Source organism: Pan paniscus, chromosome 16 (genome assembly GCF_029289425.2).
Source record: "Pan paniscus chromosome 16, NHGRI_mPanPan1-v2.0_pri, whole genome shotgun sequence".
Classification (NCBI taxonomy): Eukaryota; Metazoa; Chordata; class Mammalia; order Primates; family Hominidae; genus Pan; species Pan paniscus.
The window spans coordinates 12,673,292-12,695,480 of record NC_073265.2 but is presented as its reverse complement, the minus strand read 5'-3'; the positions used below and the strand labels follow the sequence as shown (position 1 = coordinate 12,695,480).

General features: G+C 42.6%; 1 pseudogene; it reads right to left on the bottom strand.

The window, feature by feature from the left end:
- LOC112439084 (POTE ankyrin domain family member E-like) overlaps window positions 1-22,189 on the bottom strand; it is a 115,743-nt pseudogene that overhangs the window by 35,816 nt on the left and 57,738 nt on the right.

Below are 22,189 nucleotides of genomic sequence, written 5' to 3'. Positions count from 1 at the left end.
CTGTTAAGTCCAATTAACCTACTTGAGATTCTGAGAATTCTCTTCAATGGCTTCCTGTGAGCTAGAGTTTGAAAATATCTTAAAATCTTGAGCTAGAGATGGAAGTAGCTTGGACGATTTTCATTATCATGTAAATCGGGTCACTCAAGGGGCCAACCACAGCTGGGAGCCACTGCTCAGGGGAAGGTTCATATGGGACTTTCTACTGCCCAAGGTTCTATACAGGATATAAAGGTGCCTCACAGTACAGATCTGGCAGCAAAGAAGAAGAAACAAACACTGATCTCTTTCTGCCACCCCTCTGACCCTTTGGAACTCCTCTGACCCTTTAGAACAAGCCTACCTAATATCTGCTAGAGAAAAGACCAACAACGGCCTCAAAGGATCTCTTACCATGAAGGTCTCAGCTAATTCTTGGCTAAGATGTGGGTTCCACATTAGGTTCTGAATATGGGGGGAAGGGTCAATTTGCTCATTTTGTGTGTGGATAAAGTCAGGATGCCCAGGGGCCAGAGCAGGGGGCTGGTCCTTTGGGAACAATGGCTGAGCATATAACCATAGGTATGGGAACAAAAAACATCAAAGTCACTGTATCAATTGCCATGAAGACTTGAGGGACCTGAATCTACCGATTCATCTTAAGGCAGCAGGACCAGTTTTGAGTGGCAACAATGCAGCAGCAGAATCAATGAAAATAACAGAATGATTGCAATGTCCTTTTTTTTTCTCCTCCTTCTGACTTGATAAAAGGGACTGTCTTCCTTGGATTTAGTGAACCCCTTCGGTTCCTGAAAAATTCAAGGAGTATCTAGGACATAGTCCCCAGAAGACAGTACAAGACTTTCTGATAAACTGGACATTTGAAGACCCAAATAACTAATCAGAAAAATCAAAGATGTGATACTATTTTTTATCCCATGCATAGGTGCTACACTTGGATCAAATGAACAATGTTGGGATCTCTATGGATAAAGGTCTTAGAAGTCCTGAGATAAAGAATCCTGCACCCACTGGTACTTCTAACTTGTCTTGTTTTTTGTCTGATTTCTGGCTGATGCAGGGGACTAACTCACTGCCACTCGAAAACTACCTGAACTAAACTATGACATCTCACCTGATATGTAAGATGGAACTGTTATAATTATTTTAAACTTCAATTTAGCATTAACTAGCCTTTTAATGTAAACACTTACACATTATGATGACTAGAAACAGCATACTCTCTGGCCGTCTGTCCAGATAGATCTTGAGAAGATACATCAATGTTTTGCTCAAGTAGAAGGCTGACTATACTTGCTGATCCACAACATACAGCAAGTATGAGAGCAGTTCTAAAATGACAGAGATAGGAACAGTAATAAAGTTATTTTAAAAGCTAATTTGATATACTTTACCAATTTAACATCTTGCCTGTCCGTGCAGAATCAAACATTTACATGCACTGAAAGACATAAGCATCTTCAGTGCTCAAGTGTTCATCTTTGTAAAATACCACCAAGGTTAAAAGGAAGGGACCAAAAAAAAAAAAACCCTCTTATCTCAGTGGGGTATTGCATAGCAGAAGCTACTAATTTAAAGTCCTTTGATGGACAAGAAACAATATTAGGGCCACTTATCTGAAATGAACAAAGATTTAAGTGAAGATTTCACCACAGCTTCCCTAGACTGATATGCTGTAATAGAAAATCAGCTAGGGGGTAAAATAAATAAGAGCTCTCTGCATGCTGAAAGCAAGTAAGATTAATAATAATGGTAAGAATAGTAGTCACAGGAGTTTCAGTTAATGATGCCAATAAGCATGTGCTAGGCACTGAATTAAATGCCACATGTATCTTTCTTATGCACAGCCAACTTTGAAGGATATATTCTCCTGCTTTTCATATATGACAACATATTTGGTGGTAAATAACGTTCCCAAGGTCACACACCTAGCAAGTAAGAAAGTTAGGAATTAAACCCAGTATTGTGTGAATCTAAAGCCTAGCTCTTTTCTCTTTATCACCCACCTACGGCTTGTCTTCATTAAAGGAAAAGTGTATCCACTTAAAACTATCTTCACTCCCTCTCTCCATACCAATTAAAAATAAAAACATCAAAATACACTGGAAATAAGGAAAAAAGCTGTTGAACCCACAGTATGTGGGAACAGCAATTAATTGTCATGCAGGGATAAGCTATCATTAATATTCTTCAAAGAAAGCAACTTAAGGCAGAATCATTGAAAAGACAAAAGGATTTTCAACCCCTATTTATGTTTAATACAGCGTATTTAGTGGAAAAGCATGTAAGACACAGGTTAAAAACTATTAGAAAGGGTTAAGAAGTTCAATACTGAGTCATAAAGTAAACTAAAAGTTAAAGTTCAAACTTCATAAAATATGAAATCCCTTTAGCTAACATAAGATCATGTAACCAAAAACATCACATAGCAAATAACATCAGTCAATATAATAAAAGATGAATCCTACTCAAACTTTTATGTTGCCCAGTCCAAATAATTGTTTTTCTACCTAACTGATATGTGTTCATACTGATCACTAAATCCCAATAAGTATACATTAATCTTATTAATTTAATATTTATAACTTGAGTGACTGCTATCCATCTAGAACACACAGATTAAAAGAAAGAACTATACCTTCCATATCTATCCAGTGCATTTAAATTAGCTTTTTTCTTGATTAAAAATTTCACCACTTGCTGTTTTTGCTCATGTACACCAAGTAACAGTGGTGTGAGGCCATGCTGCAAAACAATATAAAGCAAAAACGTATGTAATTCAAAAAAGTACATATTCCTCAACCGAAGTGGAAACTTTATATAAGATCTTATGGACTTACACGCATGGAAAGTAAATAAAATGTAGTCGCTTCCTTCTCACTCTTCTGTGCTTTCCCACACGCTGCTCCTTTCCTTGGAAACACCCCTTCTCTGCCTCACCACAGTAACTCTACTCATCTCAAAAACTCACTTTAAACATTTACTGCTTCCAAGGCTCTTTGCTTCTAACCCAGCATTTGACATGGTATTATTGGATGATAATATTTTTTCCCATCTAAACAAAGAGCTTCTTGAGGGCAGGGGCTGTATCTTTTGTTTCTATATCCTCAACCCTAAGACAAATTGCGTATAAAGCAAGAATTTGCATGTAAAATATTTCTTTAGTTTCATGTTTTATTGAAAGTTCAACCTCCAACATGCAACAAAAATTGCTATTAAAACTCACACTGCCCATCTGAAAAAATTTTCCAACATTTATTTATTTAAAATCTATTTATATTTAATTTTCCCAGATTGTTACTAAATAATCAGTTCATAGGACTACTGAAACTAAATTAACAGAATTCCTATCTGTATTCTTAATAACTCCATGGTTTTAAGTGTTTAAAACTGCCATGCTGATTATGCCAAAGCTCTACATACTTAAAGAGACACACTGGACAGTCCATAACACAGCTTCAATTGATAAAAAACAGTTTGGAATTTGCTTAATTCCAATTGAGAAAACTCTGCTCTTAATGACTTACTGACCTAAGCACTTGAATGATTGAACAAAGAGACACAAAATCCTGAGAGGGCCATCCGCTACTTATTGAAAGACTGCTCACAGCAAACTACTAAAGACCTTCTGAATGGCAGTGAATAACTGATGGTAGAAAGGAAAATATATTATTCTGTAACCTGATAGATACTACCAATAATATTCATTTTAATGTCTCAACCACAGAGATAAAAGTCAGACTAGGCCAGGAATGGTGGCTCACACCTGTAATCCTAGCACTTTGGGAGGCTGAGGGGGATGAATTGCTTGAGCCCAGGAGTTCAAGACCAGCCTGAGAAACATGGCAAAAACCTCTCTACTAAAAAAAAAAAAAAAAAAAAAAAAGAAAAAAAGAAAAAAAAGAAAGAAAGAAAGAAAAAACTGAGGTTGGAGGACCATCTGAGCTTCGGGAGGTCGAGGTTGCAGTGAGCTGTGATCACACCACTGCACTCCAGCCTGGGAAACAGAGTGAGACCCAATCTAAAAAAAAAAAAAAAAAAGTCAGATTAATGTTATTGGAAAGGAAAGATTTAAAGAAATCAGCACATATCCAACTCCAACTCTTCTAGACATACCTTAAGTTTCTGAGATATAAGAATTTATATATTACATTTATGTATTCAGTGGTTCTTAAGCAGGAGTGTATCCAGATTTTGAGAAAATTGTTGCTGTTGTTATTGTTGCTGTCGTTGTTAGAGACAGGGTCTCATTATGTTGACAAGGCTAGACTTGAACTCCTGAACTCAAGCAATCCTCCCACCTCAGCCTCCCTAACAGTTGGGACTACAGCCATGCACCAACATGCCTGGCTTCAAGGAAACATTTTTAAATATACATATCCAAGCTTTATTAGACTTACTGTATCAAAATCTTCAGGAAAAAGCCTAGACTTGTTGATTATTTAAAATTTGTCCTCAGGTTACTGGGATGCACAATTCTAGCTGAAAGCTAGTGCAATAGACAATTACTTCAGTCTCATTTCTCACCACCCACATAACCAATTCCCTTTCTCATTTGAAGATTTGGCCAAAAAGAGTAAAGAGTAGGAGAGAGACCCATTTGCTGAAAACACCACATAATTTTTCCCAGTAACACAACAGGGTCTAGTCAACTCAAAATCCAACTTGATCTTGTTACTCATTTATCTTCCACCTTCCCATCCAGACACTCTAGATTTGAAAGCAGAGCTGAGGCTCTAATTGGCCATTTCTACCAGAATAGGATACTAAGTCAGTTATAATTACTGATATTCCCCCTGCTCAAGGGTTTCCCCTTACATTACCCACCTATTCACTGCCAATCTGGTTCCTCAGAGGCCGCCTAAAATTAATCTCTAGGCAGTTTACAACCCACTAACTCCCTCTCCCAAACTGAAAACTGTCATTCTCTAAAATCAAAGAGAACTTTGTCTCACCATACAAAGGAAACAAATAAATGAACAACAACAACACCACCACACACACACAACCTCTTCATGGTCTTTTCCCTCTATTGCCTAATTTCCAAATTGGCCCTGATATTTCTTTTTTTTTTTTTTTTTTTCCCCTGTACTAATTCCACTTTATTTTTTTTTTAATTATACTTTTAAGTTTTAGGGTACATGTGCACATTGTGCAGGTTAGTTACATATGTATACATGCGCCATGCTGGTGCGCTGCACCCACTAACTCGTCATCTAGCATTAGGTATATCTCCCAATGCTATCCCTCCCCCCTCCCCCCTCCCCACCACAGTCCCCAGAGTGTGATATTCCCCTTCCTGTGTCCATGTGATCTCATTGTTCAATTCCCACCTATGAGTGAGAATATGCGGTGTTTGGTTTTTTGTTCTTGCGATAGTTTACTGAGAATGATGGTTTCCAATTTCATCCATGTCCCTACAAAGGATATGAACTCATCATTTTTTATGGCTGCATAGTATTCCATGGTGTATATGTGCCACATTTTCTTAATCCAGTCTATCATTGTTGGACATTTGGGTTGGTTCCAAGTCTTTGCTATTGTGAATAATGCCGCAATAAACATACGTGTGCATGTGTCTTTATAGCAGCATGATTTATAGTCCTTTGGCGTGGGCAAGGACTTCATGTCCAAAACACCAAAAGCAATGGCAACAAAAGCCAAAATTGACAAATGGGATCTAATTAAACTAAAGAGCTTCTGCACAGCAAAAGAAACTACCATCAGAGTGAATAGGCAACCTACAACATGGGAGAAAATTTTCGCAACCTACTCATCTGACAAAGGGCTAATATCCAGAATCTACAATGAACTCAAACAAATTTACAAGAAAAAAACAAACAACCCCATCAAAAAGTGGGCGAAGGACATGAACAGATACTTCTCAAAAGAAGACATTTATGCAGCCAAAAAACACATGAAAAAATGCTCATCATCACTGGCCATCAGAGAAATGCAAATCAAAACCACAATGAGATATCATCTCACACCAGTTAGAATGGCAATCATTAAAAAGTCAGGAAACAACAGGTGCTGGAAAGGATGTGGAGAAATAGGAACACTTTTACACTGTTGGTGGGACTGTAAACTAGTTCAACCATTGTGGAAGTCAGTGTGGCGATTCCTCAGGGATCTAGAACTAGAAATACCATTTGACCCGGCCCTGATATTTCTGATTGCTCTCTTTTTCCCTTTCCACTTCTGCCTCATGAGCAATCAGAAATATCTTAAGCCTTGCCACTGAGAGGTGCATCACCTCGTATCTATTACTGTTTTTTAAGAACTTGCCAAAGAAGCAGGATCTCTATTCACTGAGACATGTTTAAGTTTTCTTGGAGTTTTCATGTAAAACCTATTTCAGGGCAAATTTTGCCATTTTACATTCATTAGGGGAAAAGAATCCTAGGAGGGAAAAATTGAAAAATAGTAAGTATTACCTTTTACAAATTCAGTGTTTTCAAAAAAAAGTATTTACCGCAAGTGCATTAAAAAAAAAACTCTACCCTCTCATGCTTCTTTGAAAGTAACAATATTTAAAATAAAATCTTAGATAATTAGGTCATTTCAAAATATTTTCATTCAGGTTATGCTTGAGCTTCCAAATACGGAAAACTGGCCCTTACACAGGTCAATGTTAACACGAATGCATTTCAGTATTTTGAAGATAAAACTGGTAGATCTACACCTTGTTTTTTGATTCGATATCAGCACCATATAAGAGCAGTGCTTTGGCCATTAATTTATCTTCATTGTAGATAGCATAGTGTAGAGCGGTATTTCCATACTCATCTGGAATATTTGGATCAGTGCCATGTTCCAGCAACATTAACGCACATTCATCTTCCTGGCATTGTACGGCCTGTCAGTATTACACCATAAACAAATTACAAATCCTAGGATTTCAAAATAACATTCCACAGCTTTCACCAACTAGTTATATTTAAAGGAGAAAACTCATTTTTATGCTATGTATTGAAATCAAACCCACCTCACGCTGACATAGTTGGCTACTGCATACCTTTGTCAGAGCTGTCCTCTTTTTGTTGTCAAGGATATTAAGTTGACATCGTCTGTCCAGCAGGAGTTTTACTACTTCTGAATTTCCATTGGCAGAGGCCAGATGTAGAGCAGTCCTATGAGAGTGAGAAGACTTTTTAGGAAATTGTAGTGCACTAGCTACAGCCATATCAATGATACACATAATTGCAAACACTGAATAGCCTGCTATTGCTCTGCCTTCAAAACAAACATTTAACTTTCCCATGAAAAAAGCACATGATTTATTATCTCTCATTACTCACTGTATTAATGAAAGAGCAGCCTATATGAATACAAAGAGCATAGCCCTTGGATGACATTCAACTTGGGCTGGAATCCTACTTGAAGCTCTGTCACTTTCTGGCTGTTGCTTAGCCTTTTGGGGTCTCAGTTTCCTCATCAATAAAATAGGAATGAAAATAGTAGCTTTCTCACAGGAAACCACTGTAATGCTTAAATGAGACTGCACAAAAGATACAGAATAGTTCCTAACACAAATAACAGCTCAATAATTGTTAGATATTATAATTTTTACTAATACCACTAAAGACAACATTTGAATTAAGTGAGATGATACAATTATACCCACACTTTCAGGTGTGTTTTAAATATTACAGGTAACATTGTATTTTAGTGATTCTAAGATGATCATTGTCTCCATGTTGTCTCCACTGAAATACCACTTACAATTCATGATTTACTATAATTGGCGGCATTTAAATAATTCTCTTATTGAGGCATAAAATAATGGGGCATCATACAATCTCTGGTGCCTTACATTAAGTAGAATATGTTATAATATAACAGGTCTGGGGCGGTTCCAGTCAGATGACCAGCATTTAAATTTTAGTTCTTAAAAGTACTATGGAATAAGAGAGCTGAAGTGAAAACAAAAACAAATTTCTAAGATAAACCAATTCTTACTTTGGTTTTCAATGAACTTTAAGCCAAAGAAAACTTGGAATTCAAATGAATAGCATGGGCTCATTTTTTTCAATACTTAGATTTATACAATGTATGTACATCAGATATTTCCAATCATTCATATTAGGATTTAAGACTGTTATAAATTTTCTCTTTTTAAAACGGATTTATGAAACTATTTGTGGAGCTTTTTTCAACTTTTACATTCAGGGGTACATGTGCGGGATGTGCAGGTTTGTTACATAGGTAAACGTGCACCAATGGGGTTGGTTGTACAGATTATTTCATTACCCAGGTGTTAAGCCCAGTACCCGTTCATTCTGTTTCCTGCTTCTTTCCCTCCTCCCACCCTCCACCCTCTGATAGGCCCCAGTGTGTGTTGCTTCCCTCTAGGTATCTGTGTGTTCTCATCATTTAGCTCCCACCTATAAGTGAGAACATGCAGTATTTGGTTTTCTCTTCCTATGTTAGTTTGCTAAGGATAATGGCTTTCAACACCATCCATGTTCCTGCAAAGGACAGGCTCTCGTTCCTTCTTTTATGGCTGCATAGTATTCCATGCTGTTTATGTACCACATTTTAGTTCTTAAAACAACTAAAACAGTCTTTATCCAAGACTTATACATTTTCAAAAGGGCAGTTAAGGGTTGTCTTTTACTATTTTCTACCTTCAGAAATGCTTCTGTTTGAAAGGAGGGAGGAAAAGCTTCAACTGAGATTAAGTCCTAATGCCCCAATTTTAAATCTCTCAGCTTGCTCAAGCCCAGCAGGCAAACATAAATGTTTTCAAAGATGGAAGGATCCTGAGAGATAGTAGAATATGCCTGCCCCATAATAGGTGTCTGGCTTATGTCTGATGACTAAACGGATTGAAAAAAATGGATGAACACAGCTTGGGAGTTCAATATTTTTAAAGAAAACTCCTATAGAGTAGGGCAATACATTTGCAATAGTAATAATCATTTATATTTGCTATTTTAATTTTCATAAATATATAACTCAACTAAAATGATTAATTCATACTTTTTACATGTTAATCTATATATAATGAAAAGGTAATTATGTAATAAAATCTATATACAATAAAATCTACAGGAACAGGTAAACACAATCCCTCTACTTCTGAAGAAGGTAAAAGTTCACAGAAGATAGCCAACCACAGAAATAAAAATAAATAATAGAATGTGAGAAATTATTTGCATCTATGCAAGAAGCATATTCCTTCTCTTCCCAAGGATTAGGTCATTACTAATGAACTTAAACTAAAAGTTCAGATGTTCATTGCAGAAATCACAGATAAAAGGAAAAACTTCATTTACAAATCCCCAGAAACAAGTTTGATTATATTTTCTACATATTTTCAGCTAACACAAGAGCAGATTCTGTTCATGTATATGTGTAACAAACTGATTTTTTTCTCACTTGCTATAGCAAAGTACATCTTTGCATGTCGACATATCTCTATGTACTGACACCCTCAATAGCTACATATTATTCCGTCCTATGGATGCACTGAAATTTTTTCATGAAATCTTTATATGGGCTTTTCTAAATACACTGCTATTTTAAGCAATACTAAGAAAAACAGACATCTATTTGGTAAAGATATTTCAGTATAATGGAACTGATGAGTAAAAAGCATAACATTTTTAAAATGTGGTTCTTACCACTAAAGTGCCTGTTTGAAAAGCTGCAGCAACTTAAACTTTAAACAACTATATAAGTACCACTGTTATTCATCCTCACAAACTTTGTGGATAGAAAACAGTATTTCATTCCTTTTTTTTTTTTTTTTAGATGGGGTCTCACTCTGTCACCCATGCCGGAATGTAGTGGCACGATCTCGGCTCACTGCAACCTCCACCTCCCTGGTTCAAGCAATTCTCTTGCTTCAGCCTCCTGAGTAGCTGGGATTACAGGTGCATGCTACCATGCCCAGCTAATTCTTTTTTTTTTTTTTTTTTTTTTGAGACGGAGTCTCGCTCTGTCGCCCAGGCTGGAGTGCCGTGGCGCGATCTCGGCTCACTGCAAGCTCCGCCTCCCGGGTTCACGCCATTCTCCTGCCTCAGCCTCCCGAGTAGCTGGGACTACAGGCGCCCACTACCACGCCCGGCTAATTTTTTGTATTTTTAGTAGAGACAGGATTTCACCACACTGGCCAGGCTGGTCTCAAACTCCTGACTTCATGATCCACCTGCCTCAGCCTCCTAAAGTGCTGGGGTAACAGGCGTAAGCCACTGCACCTAGCCTCTCATTCCTCCTCTAACTTAAATAGAAAACAGTATTTCATTCCTCTTCTAACTTAAATTTCTTCTTCTACCAGGAATGCTATCTTTTCCTATGCACATAGGTCACTGGTAGATATGCAAAAAAGTACTTTGCCCAATTTTAAAATGTGCTTATTTTATTGCATATATAGGCCAGGCATGGTGGCTCACGCCTGTAACCCCAGCACTTTGGGAGGCCAAGGTGGGTGGATCACGAGGATAGGAGTTCAAGACCAGCCTGGCCAAGATGGTGAAACCCCATCTCTACTAAAAATACAAAACAATTAGCCAGGCGTGGTGGCAGGCGCCTGTAATCCCAGCTACTCAGTAGGCTGAAGCAGAGAATTGCTTGAACCTATGAGGCAGAGGTTGCAGTGAGCCGAGATTGCACCACTGCACTCCAGCCTGGGCAACAGAGTGAGACTCCATCAAAAAAAAAAAATATATATATATATATATATATATCTGCATATATAAATAGGCACTTGTGTTTTCTTCTGGTATGTTTCTCTTTTTGTATATTTAAAATTTTTAATCTATACTCTGATTTTTGTGATATAAACATCTAGCTAGTTTTCTCCAAAAATGAATTATGAACAATCCATCTTTTTTAAATAATACAAAACATCACCATTATCAAGCGCTAAATTCCTACATATATTTGGGTATTTCTAAATTTCCTATTCTGTTTTATTCATTGATGTCTTTTCAGCTGTTAGTAAACAATTTGTGGAAATAAATAACATGCACATTTTGACATCTGGAAAAGCAAGCCTTTGTCCATTCTGCTACAAAAAAATTAACTTATCACAATAATAAAAGACAGCATGTGTAATTTAAAAACTCTAAAACTGCTATTTTTATTTGGCTGAAGTAAAAGTGATAAACAGAAAAAGCTCACTTTTTTTTTTTTTTTTGAGACGGAGTCTTGCTCTGTCTCCCAGGCTGGAGTACAGTGGCGTGATCTCAGCTCACTGCAAGCTCCGCCTCCCGGGTTCACGCCATTCTCCTGCCTCAGCCTCCTGAGTAGCTGGGACTACAGGTGCCTGCCACCGCGCCCAGCTAATTTTTTTAATATTTTTTAGTAGAGATGGGGTTTCACCGTGTTAGCCAGGATGGTCTCGATCTCCTGACCCCATGATCTGCCCTCCTCAGCCTCCCAAAGTGCTGGGATTACAGGTGTGAGCCACCACGCCCAGCCAAAAAGCTCACATCTTAAGAAAATTCAATCTTCCTATTCAAGCACAAGAACCATCTTCCCATTTCAGTTTCCTTCTAAGATTACTCAGTAAAGAACATATTTACATAGTGTACATTGATATAAAATCCATACTGGATTTTATTTGAAGAATATTTAGCCCTGAAGTTGATGTGTTATGGGGCTTCATTCTTAGTTCTCAATATACACTTTTTTAATGTATAGAACATTGTTTTAAAATCTGTACATTAAAAATAATCTGCTGCATCGACAATGTTGCGAGTTAGATCACTTCAAAACAGTCTATTAGTGTTCTAGGAGGGAAATTATACTTTGATTGGAAATCAGCTAAAGTTTTGTTTTTGTGTTGCTGCTCATAAAGGGGCCTGTGCCCTGAACTCTCTGAGGTTTCCACATCCAGGGTGGTGTGAGGCCTGCGGAGGCAAGAAAACCAGGCTCCCCTCCTCCCCTGCCAGGAGGGTATGTCCCCATCATCCTCCCACATCCCACCTCCTCCCAGCCCAGGCCTGGTTACCTCTTTTGCTTGTCCTTCTTGTTCATGTCAGTGTCCTTGAGCATGACGATGAGATCCTTTCTGGGGACTTTACCCCACCAGGCAGCTCTGTGGAGCTTGTCCAGATCTTCTCGACGGACGTGGTACCTCGGCTCCATGAAAGCGCTGTCGTCGTAGTCTCCCCAAGGGCCCACTTTGCTCTTGCCGCTCCCCCTGCAGCAGGGGAAGCAGTGGCAGCACCACTTGCCCATCTTGCTCCTGAGTGTCTTCATAGCAGAGTCGTCGTGGTCTCCAGAAGTGCCCACATTGCTCTTGCCGCTCCCCCTGCACCAGGGGAAGCAGTGGCGGCACCACTTGCCCATCTTGCTCCTGAGTGTCTTCATAGCAGAGTCGTCGTGGTCTCCAGAAGTGCCCACGTTGCTCTTGCCGCTCCCCCTGCACCAGGGGAAGCAGTGGCGGCACCACTTGCCCATCTTGCTTCTGAGACCAAATGGCTTCTTCACAGAGGAGAAAGCCGGCATTGAACTAGCCTCAGCCACCATCTACTTTTAACAGCCAGGGGAGGCCGGTAGTAGCCAGCAGATCGCGTCTACCAACCAGTTTCACCAACTAGCAGATAACTCCGGGTTTCTAATCTGTTTGAACAGAAAACCTGCCAACCCCAGCAGGGGAGCCCAGCCCACCCCACCCAGGGAAAACCCACACCCACCTGGGGAAAGCCCACACCCACCCGGGGCGACCCCACGCCCACCCCAGGAAGGGCCAACCCCACCCCCCAAGAAAACACCCGGCCCACCCAAGGGAATGCCAAACCCAGGAGAGAAAAGGTCAAGTCCAACAAAGCAACGTGACAGAAGAAACGTCAGTCCAAGGAAGAAATGTCAATCCAAGCGACAAACGCCAAGCCAAGCAAAGAACGCAAAGCCAAGCCAAGCGCTACAGGCCAGCCAAGCCGTTACGCACGTGCAGTGTGCGCATGCCGACTGTTACAGACCAGCCAAGCCGTTAACGCGCGTGCAGCATGCGCATGCAAGCCATTACAGGCCACCCAAGCCATTACGCACGTGCGGCATGCGCGTGCAAGCAGTTACAGGCCAGCCAAACCGTTATACGCATCCGGCGTGCGCGCACGCATGCACGTGCCCTTACAAACCAGCCAAGCCACTGCCGCGCGTGCGGCGTGCGCGCGCGGCGTGCGCGCGCGGCATGCACGTGCAAGCCGTTACAAGGCAGCCAAGCCACTGCCGCGCGTGCGGCGTGCGCGTGCGGCGTGCGCGTGCGGCGTGCGCGTGCGGCGTGCGCGTGCGGCGTGCGGCGTGCGCGTGCGGCGTGCGCGTGCGGCGTGCGCGTGCGGCGTTTGAATCTCAGGTGGTGTCAGTGCACGTGGCACAGACAGTGGCCGATGCGTGCAACCTGCATAAGTCTTGGCACCACGAATGTCACTGACAGCCTGGTGTTCCCAGCAAACTTCCTGGGAGTCAGCCGAGCTTTCAGGCCATTGAGAAGCCTCTGGTGAAAGAAAAAGCTTCTTGAAGCAGGACTGGGGCTAAGTGGCTGGAACTTGAGGATGCTGACAGCCTCCTCTGAAGAAAGCCCCCAGGACACTCCTGGTGGTGCTGTTGTGCATGGCAGCTGCTGCAGCTCGGAGCACCGGCTGGCGGAGCGGGCTGCAAATGGCCTCAAAATCACGGAGCATGTTCTCACTCACAGGTGGGAATGGAACGAGAACACACAGACACAGGAAGGGGAACATCACACACCAGGGACTGTTGTGGGGTGGGGGGAGGGGAGAGGGATAGCATTAGGAGATATACCTAATGCTAAATGACGAGTTAATAGGTGCAGCACACCAACATGGCACATGTATACATATGTAACAAACCTGCATGTTGTGCACATGTACCCTAAAACTTAAAGTATAATAATAATAAAATTTGAAAAAAAATCATGGAGCACAAGACGCCCACCGAGCCCAGCACCTGCCTGAGGTGCCTTCGATACCTGCTCCTTTTTGCTCCACACCCAGAACACGAGGCCATCAGCGAGGGGGCATTTGGGGCCACAGGATCGCAGCCAGCTCCTGCCCCAGTGCCCCCTGCCTGTCCAAGCCAGGGCCAACATCTGTGGGGCTTCTGGCCTGGGGGGCTCTGCTCCACTGGCATGCAATAGGGTCAAGGTGCAGGCCGCTGTGTCCAGGCCAGCAAGAGGGGGCTTGGAGGAGCACCTACCACTGATGGGGAGATGCAGAAAGGCAACCCCATGTGCAGATCCTGAGAACAGGACACTGAGCCTCCCTGGTGCTGGCCTCTGAGCTGGACCAGGGCAGTGGCACCTCAACGCTCCTGCAAGGACTCTCCTGCTGTGAAGCTTTATGCAGCCAGGCTCCAGTCTGCTTCACCCAAACCACAGGTGCTTTGGTGTGGGAGGAAAAATGGATTCTGAGCCTGGACACCAACCTGCTCTTACCAAAAGAAGTAGAGGAAAAGCCAATCACAAGTGCAAAAAAAAAAAAAGGTACTATTTTGTAACTGAAATATTGCGTGATATGCAAGGTTAAGCTAAAGCTCCTCTTGCTTGATACTAAATTAAATTTTGAATGAAACAAAAAGAAGACACACACACTAAATTTCCTTGTTCCTCTATGATCCCCTGAGCCAGGAAGCAAGAGGAAGCCTGGCCTCCTGGACTCTCTCCCCAGCTAGGGGGCTGAGCAATTTCCTCCAGGCTCACAGGGAGCAGCTGGGCTCAGTGGGGCCACGTTGCCCTTCCTTCCTACATGGCCATCCTCAAACCTTCCATTGCCCCATACAGAGTGCCATGATCTGGGTTCAAATCCCAGCTCCGGCACTCGCCACCTGTATCACCTGGCAAATGCCTTACCCCCAGACACTTGCTGTCTGTGTCCTTCCTGACAGGAGGGATGGGAGCTGGTGGCCCTGGCATGAGGTGCTGTAACAGTCAAACACAAGCAGAAGCAGGTAGACACCTGGGTGGGGGACTGCCCTGCTGGGGGTGCTCACCAAAGAGTACCTACCCATCTGCCCACGTGGCCTTGCACGTCTCAACACTTATCAGGCACCTGACTATGGGAAATCCCTAAACAAAGCCCTGAGCTGCCCTGGGGAATGTGACCAGGGCAATGCACCAGGAAGGACAGTCTGGGGTGCTTGGCATGAGTAAGGATAGGCTGGGGAAATGCCAACCTCTTCCCACCAGCTTTGTGTCCCAGGGCACCCTCAGTGGACAGAGAACCCAGAGATGCCACAAGGCTTGAGCTGCATCCTAACCATCCTGAGTTCCGGCCCAGCCATGGTCCAGGCCCGAAGGTACTTTGGGTGCTAAGTTGGGATGACGAGGGGCCAGGTGACACTCCTGTGTTCCAGGATCTGGTCAAGAAGGTGGTAGCCTGTCACTGCCTGGCTCCATCTGGTCCCAGTGGAACAAGAAGGGCAGGAAGCCTCTAGCACCCACCCTCTGGGCCACCAACACCCAGGTCCACAGTGTGGCCACCTGAGTCAGCATCACCTGCCTTGGGGACCAGAACATGAAGGCCCAGATATGACGAGCATAGTGCAGCAATGGATGCAGGTGGGCAAGATGTGCTGTGTGGATCCAAGGAGCCCCTCTCTGGAGGCTTGGGCATAACCTCTCCATCTTACAGACACATAATATTTTACCTCTTTGTAGGGTACATACAAATACTTGTTACATGCATAAAATGTGTATTCTGGTTACTTTGAATATTTACACATAATAATATTACTTAGCCACCACAGCCTGCTGTCAAACATTACAGCCTATTTCTTCTAAATGTAGGTTTGTACCCAATAGCCAACTTCTCTTCATTCTCCCTTCCACATACCCAGTCTTCCCGGCCTCTGGTACTGCCATTGTATTCTCTTTGTCCATGGGATCAAGTTTCTTTAGCTCCCACGTGAGTGAGAACCTACACAACTCCAGAATCGTTATTAAAATCAGGAATTATTGTTATTATTTTTTGAGACGGGCTGTCACCCAGGCTGGAATGCAGTGGTGCAATCTTGTCTAACTGCAGCCTCAACCTCCCAGGCTCAAGCAATCCTCCCACCTCAGCCTTCTGAGTAGCTGGGACTACAGGGGTGTGCTTCCATGACTGGCCAAGTTCTGTATTTTTGGTAGAGATAAGGGGTCTCACCATGTTGCCCAGGCTGGTCTCCCACTCCCAGCCTCAAGTGATCCTCCTGCCTCAGGCACCCAAAGTGCTAGGATTACAGGCCTGAGCCACCATACCTGGCCTGATCCCAGTTTTAGAAAAACTCTGTAACTAAATTTAGATGAAAATATATGAATCTGTCCAGTGATTGCTTTCACATTTTCTAAACTGTGCTTTTTTATATCATCGAGAATCTTCCATAAATGTACTTTGGTTTGAAATATTTTCTTGAAGTCAGACATATTTAGCTGTGACGTGGAACAGTTCTTCTCACAGCATCCCCTCCCTGCAAACTGCAGGTCCTGAGGTCAGTGGCCCTTGACTCTATGGACTCTATGTTCTTCCCTGGATCCAGACCCTAACTCAGGGGACAGCGGCACCGCCTCCTGCCCGGCTCTCGGCTGCCTGCACTGCTCGTCATGGTGACAGGATGGCCTGCCCCAGATGTGTGTCTGTGTGTGTGTGTGTGTGTGCTTTTGCTGCATTTCTTCTGTCTTGCTTTTGTCATCTCTCTTTCTCCCTTTCCTCCCTGAGGCCTGCACAGGGCAGCTGTGCTATCCACTTCTGAATGTGGGGTAAGCTGTGGCCCAGGCCTGGGTGCCTGCTGGGACCTCCCAGGAGATGTGTGGGAGCAGACACCAGGTGGGCTCAGACACTCTAATGGGCACTTGTGCCTTGTTCTGTCCCTGTCATTTGAGGCCATTTTGGCCAATGGGAAAGCAGACCTCTCTGGCAGAAAAAGGTCCACTTTGACTCAGGCTGGGGTGGCAACTCTGCCTGCAGGTTGGACCTGTGGGTCTCATCGTGAACCCCCACGGGTGACTGGCACTGGGAGAAGTAGAGGACGTGTGGGTTCTGCCTGCTGTCTTCACATGTGGAGACAGGGTCCTGCCAACCGGTCTCCTGGAGGGGGCGTTGCCTCCTGTGGGTGCCATGTATGCCAGAATCCAAGCATGGGTGTACACAGGGGCTGAGCCCACTCACAACCCAGGACAAAGTTGCTTGGCTGTTTTGGGGCTGGGAGATCTCGAAAAGCCTACCAAACCCAGCATCATCAGTGGCTCTCCCACTCTCAATGCCTTGGTCTTTCTGCTTTTTTGGCTGTCACATTGGCACATTTCTTGGTGCCACCAAAACAACTCAAAATAATCTCTTTTCAGTCATGCCTGAATAACATAACCGGCTTCAGGTTTCCTGAAAACAGAGAAAGTGAAAATCCAGAAAAAATGGCTGTTTTCTTCCTCTGATGGTCCAGCCTGTCTTCAACCACAGGACTCCACGCTGGCCTGGGGTCTGAGTCTCCTGGATTAGTCACTGTCTAGCTTTGATCAAAACCATGAGCAACTGAAGCAGAATATGAACGTGGAAAATGCTCTGGGTTGTCCCCATGTTGGGAAATTATTGTCCAACAAACGAGTAGCTGTCCAAAGCACTGCAAGACAACTAGTGTGCCTTGGAGCTTGTCAGAGGAAGTGTTCAAGAGTGCTTTCTCTGTCTCATTCAGCAAGTCTCACTTCCTTTTTATGTTCTAAATCAGAATGTTCTAAATCAGAACATAGAATCACGGGCCAGGCTTGCAAGAAGCAAACATTGACTTCTATCGACATGTACTTAGCCAGGGCTCATTTGAATGGCCATATGCAGCAGCAAAGAGGCTGGAAAGGAGTGTAATGGTGTGACTAGTGGAAAGAGAAGACACGTTTGTTGTTCTTCACCCCGTGTATACTAAGGATGTTTTTAGAAAAAAAAAAAATTTTTTTTTGCTCAAGCACAGTTTATGCAACAAAATGTGATTCAGAATCTAATTTCACAAAATAAATCCAGAGGAGAGACTTGAGGGAAAAGGGCAAAGATGTAACTCAAAGTCCATAGCATCACAGAATAGGATGATGGTGATGGTTTCTAACCTTGAGAATGTAAGTGGGTTCTTCAGTTTCTAAAATTTATTTATCTGTTCTTGAACCCAAGAAACCAGAATAGATCGTAACAGAAAAAAAATGACCTAGCTTTCACCTAGACAAGTTAGAAAATGCAGAAGTAGCCTGGCAGAACAACAACCATCTGACCTTTGACAAAACCACAGAAATAAGAAATAAAGAAAAGGCTCACTATGCAATGAATGGCGCTGGGATACATGACTAGCCATGTGCAGGACAATTAACACTGCAGCCCTGCTTGTCATCATATGGAAAATTAACTCAAGATGAACCAAAGATTGAAATAGAAGACTTCAAATATAAAAGTCCTAACAGACAACCTATTAAACACCTTTCTCAACATAGGCTTTTGCAAACCACTTAAGACAATTTAGTACCCAAAACAAATGCAAGAAAAAACAAAAAGTACAAGTCTGGCCCAAGAAAAAACTACGGACCTGCTGCACAGCAAAGCAATTGCCAACAGTAAACGCATAGCCTACATGATGGGAGAAAATGTTCCCAAACCAAGCATCTGACCAAGTTCTAACAGCCAGAATCTAGAGGACCTTACCTAAATCAAGAAGCAGAAAAATAACACAAGTAAAAAATGGGCAAATGACACAAACACACTAGTCAAAACAAGACCTAAAAAAGACCAACAGACACGAGAAAATGCTCAACATCACTAATCATCAGAGATGAGGTACCAGTGCCATGACACACCAGTCAGAATGGCCATTTGTCCAAACACAAAACATATTTGTGTAGCAGTACATAAAAGCGAAAACGGCTACACTCTTGGGGTAATGCAAACTAGGTCTCACACTGCGGAGAGCAGTTTCAAGATTTCTCAACAACAAAGAGGGAAAGAAAGCAGAGCTACCCTTCTACCCAGCAATCCAACCCTGTGTATCTACCCCGGGGAAAAATACATGTGTCTATCAAAAAGACACACACATTTGCATGTTCATGGGAGTGCTACTCACAGGAATAAAGATGTGGACCTGACCTAGATGCCCACCAACAGAAAATCAGATGTTTTTAAATGTGATACCTATACACCACAGAATACTAAGAAGCCACCAAGGAAAATCAAACACAGAAACAAAATCATGCCCTCAGCAGCAACATAGATACAACTGCAGGCCACTCTGCTAAGCGAACTCAGGCAAGAACAGAAGACCAAACACCACAGGTTTTCACTTACAGGCAGAAACTCAACACTGAACACACACGAACATAAAGATGAAATCAACAGACGCTGGGTACTACCAGACAGAAAAAGGAGGGAGACAAGAAGGCTTGGAGGAAGAATGATCCAACTGGTGCTGTGTTCACTGCCTGGGTGACGGGTAAGTTGAGACCTCAAGCATCAAAAGTCTGCTGTATAGCCATGTAGTGAAATGAACCTGCAGGCGTACACCCCTCCATCACAATAAAAGTAGCTATCATTTTAGAAAACCCAGCTTTGGAAATGGAAATGGAAAAAAAGGAAGAAAATACAAGAAAACACACAAAACAAAAGAAAAAGCCTACAGTGGCCCAATCCATCCATTAGTGGCATGAACACAGAAAGATAACCAAATGGACACAACAAAGGAGCCAAATAATCAACCCACAATTATAAACACTGAACCCATGGGATTCTTGCTTTTCCCCCAAAAGCACACCAAAGGTACAATGGTTGAACAAACTGGGGGGTTCATGTGCAAAGGACTGAAATAAACCCTTCTCTTACACAAGACACAAAAAATGACACAAAATCCACTGAACACCAAAGAGCTACTGTGAAACCAAAACCTCCAAGGAAAACGCATAGGGTGTGTGTCTACTGTGGGGAAACTTGAACCTGTGAACCTAAGCTACAAACAGAAAACACATAGGAATCAACTACCCGTAGACCATACAATGGCTTTGCCATCTCGCTTTACTTCTCAAAGGGACACAGAAATCACCGCTAACAAAAGCTAATGTGACCACGTGAGACTAAGGACAACTTCAGAGCTTCACACAGCTTCAACACTGGAGAGAAAACAGTGAACCCAACAGAAGACATCCCACAGACTGGGAGAAAATTATGGAAAACTGTGGATCTGGAAGGGCTTCTTATCTAACATATTCAAGAAACTAATGGTCCTAAGTGGAAAAAATCATAAAAACCAATACATACGCTAAAAATGCCCAAAGGACTGGCATAGGCATTTCTGAAAAGACCTGAAACAGACTTGCAGGTAACAGAAGTTTCTCCACATCAGTAATCATCCCCTAAATGTAAATCCCAACCACACTCAGATACTGCCAAACTCCCCAGAGAACGAGTATGACCAGGAACAGCAATAAAACTTTTTGAAGATAAGGGCAGTGTAGATTTGCAGACAGAGAAACTCTCACACACTATTGGTAGGAATGCAAATTTGTATATCCACTGGGAGAGACAGCAGGAGGTTTCTGAAACAACAATACAACTACCAGTTCCTCTAGCCATCCCAACATTGGGTATACCGGCAAAGCCAAGGAAACTTGAAACTTAAGGAGATATTTGCCTTCCCATGTTTGATGAAGTACTCTGGACAATAACCAGGGTATAGAGGTAATCTACCTGTCCATCCATGGAGGAAGAAATGCAGGAAATGAAGGACGCAAGCGCAATGGTATACTCCTCAGCCATCAAACTTCTGGACATCAGGTCACTTCCAGCAAGGTGGAGAAACCTGAAGGACATTAAGTTAAAGGAAATGAGCCAGGCACAGGAGGACAAACACAAACACAGCACAATCTCACGCACGTGGAATCTAATGAAGTGAATCTCATAGAGGAGCAACGTCAATAGTGCGTACCAGAGGCTGAGGGGAGGCTTGGAAACAGCTACAAAGTGACGCTCAGATGAATGGCAAGAATTCTGGTGTTCTACGGCTTAGCAGGGTGACTAGGCTTAACAATATCCTAGCATGATATTCGATATAGCATGAAGGGGTGATCGGGGTATTCTCTCCACCAAGAAATCCTCACTGTAGCCTGAAACAGAGACACGAGTTCCTGTAATCTGATCACAACAGCACTGATCCATATGTCAAACGGTCCCTTGCACCCTTAAAGTAAAAGCATAGACCATATGAAATTTTTGTTTTCAAATAGGATCACATCACATTTCTGAAAGTCCTGTGGGACAATGAAGTGCCCCGCACTCCCAAAGCAGTTCCTACACACATAAAGTTGGTGGAGCGCCATCACACTCTTCCACTTTAAACTACTTCCCAAAGCTTTAGTTACCCAGATTCCTACACATACAAAGTCAGTGGACCATCACACTCTTCCACTTTAAACTACTTCCCAAAGCTTTAGTTACCCAGATTCCTACACACACAAAGTCAGTGGACCATCACACTCTTCCACTTTAAACTACTTCCCAAAGCTTTAGTTACCCAGATTCCTACACACACAAAGTCAGTGGAGCCATCACACTCTTCCACTTTAAACTACTTCCCAAAGCTTTAGTTACCCAGATTCCTACACATACAAAGTCAGTGGACCATCACACTCTTCCACTTTAAACTACTTCCCAAAGCTTTAGTTACCCAGATTCCTACACATACAAAGTCAGTGGACCATCACACTCTTCCACTTTAAACTACTTCCCAAAGCTTTAGTTACCCAGATTCCTACACACATAAAGTCAGTGGACCATTACACTCTTCCACTTTAAACTACTTCCCAAAGCTTTAGTTACCCAGATTCCTACACACATAAAGTCAGTGGACCATTACACTCTTCCACTTTAAACTACTTCCCAAAACTTTAGTTACCCAGATGATTTGTGATAGGCATTAGCAGAGAAACACAGGCCAACGGACACAATGAGGATGCCCAGGAGTAAATTCAAATTGATATAGCGTAAGCACATGTTTAGAAAGAACCGCAAAAGTCACCACAGGAACGGAGACTCTGTCCAATACAGCGTTCTGAGAACTGGATATCCCTAGGCAAAATAACAACATAGGGTCCTTATTGTGTGAAATTCACAACCATCTATTCAACATGAATGAAAGACCTATACCCAAAACTTGAAACTATCACTCTCTGAGAAGAAAGTATATGGTGTGCAGATACCTGGGTCAACCTGGATCTATGCTTACAGTT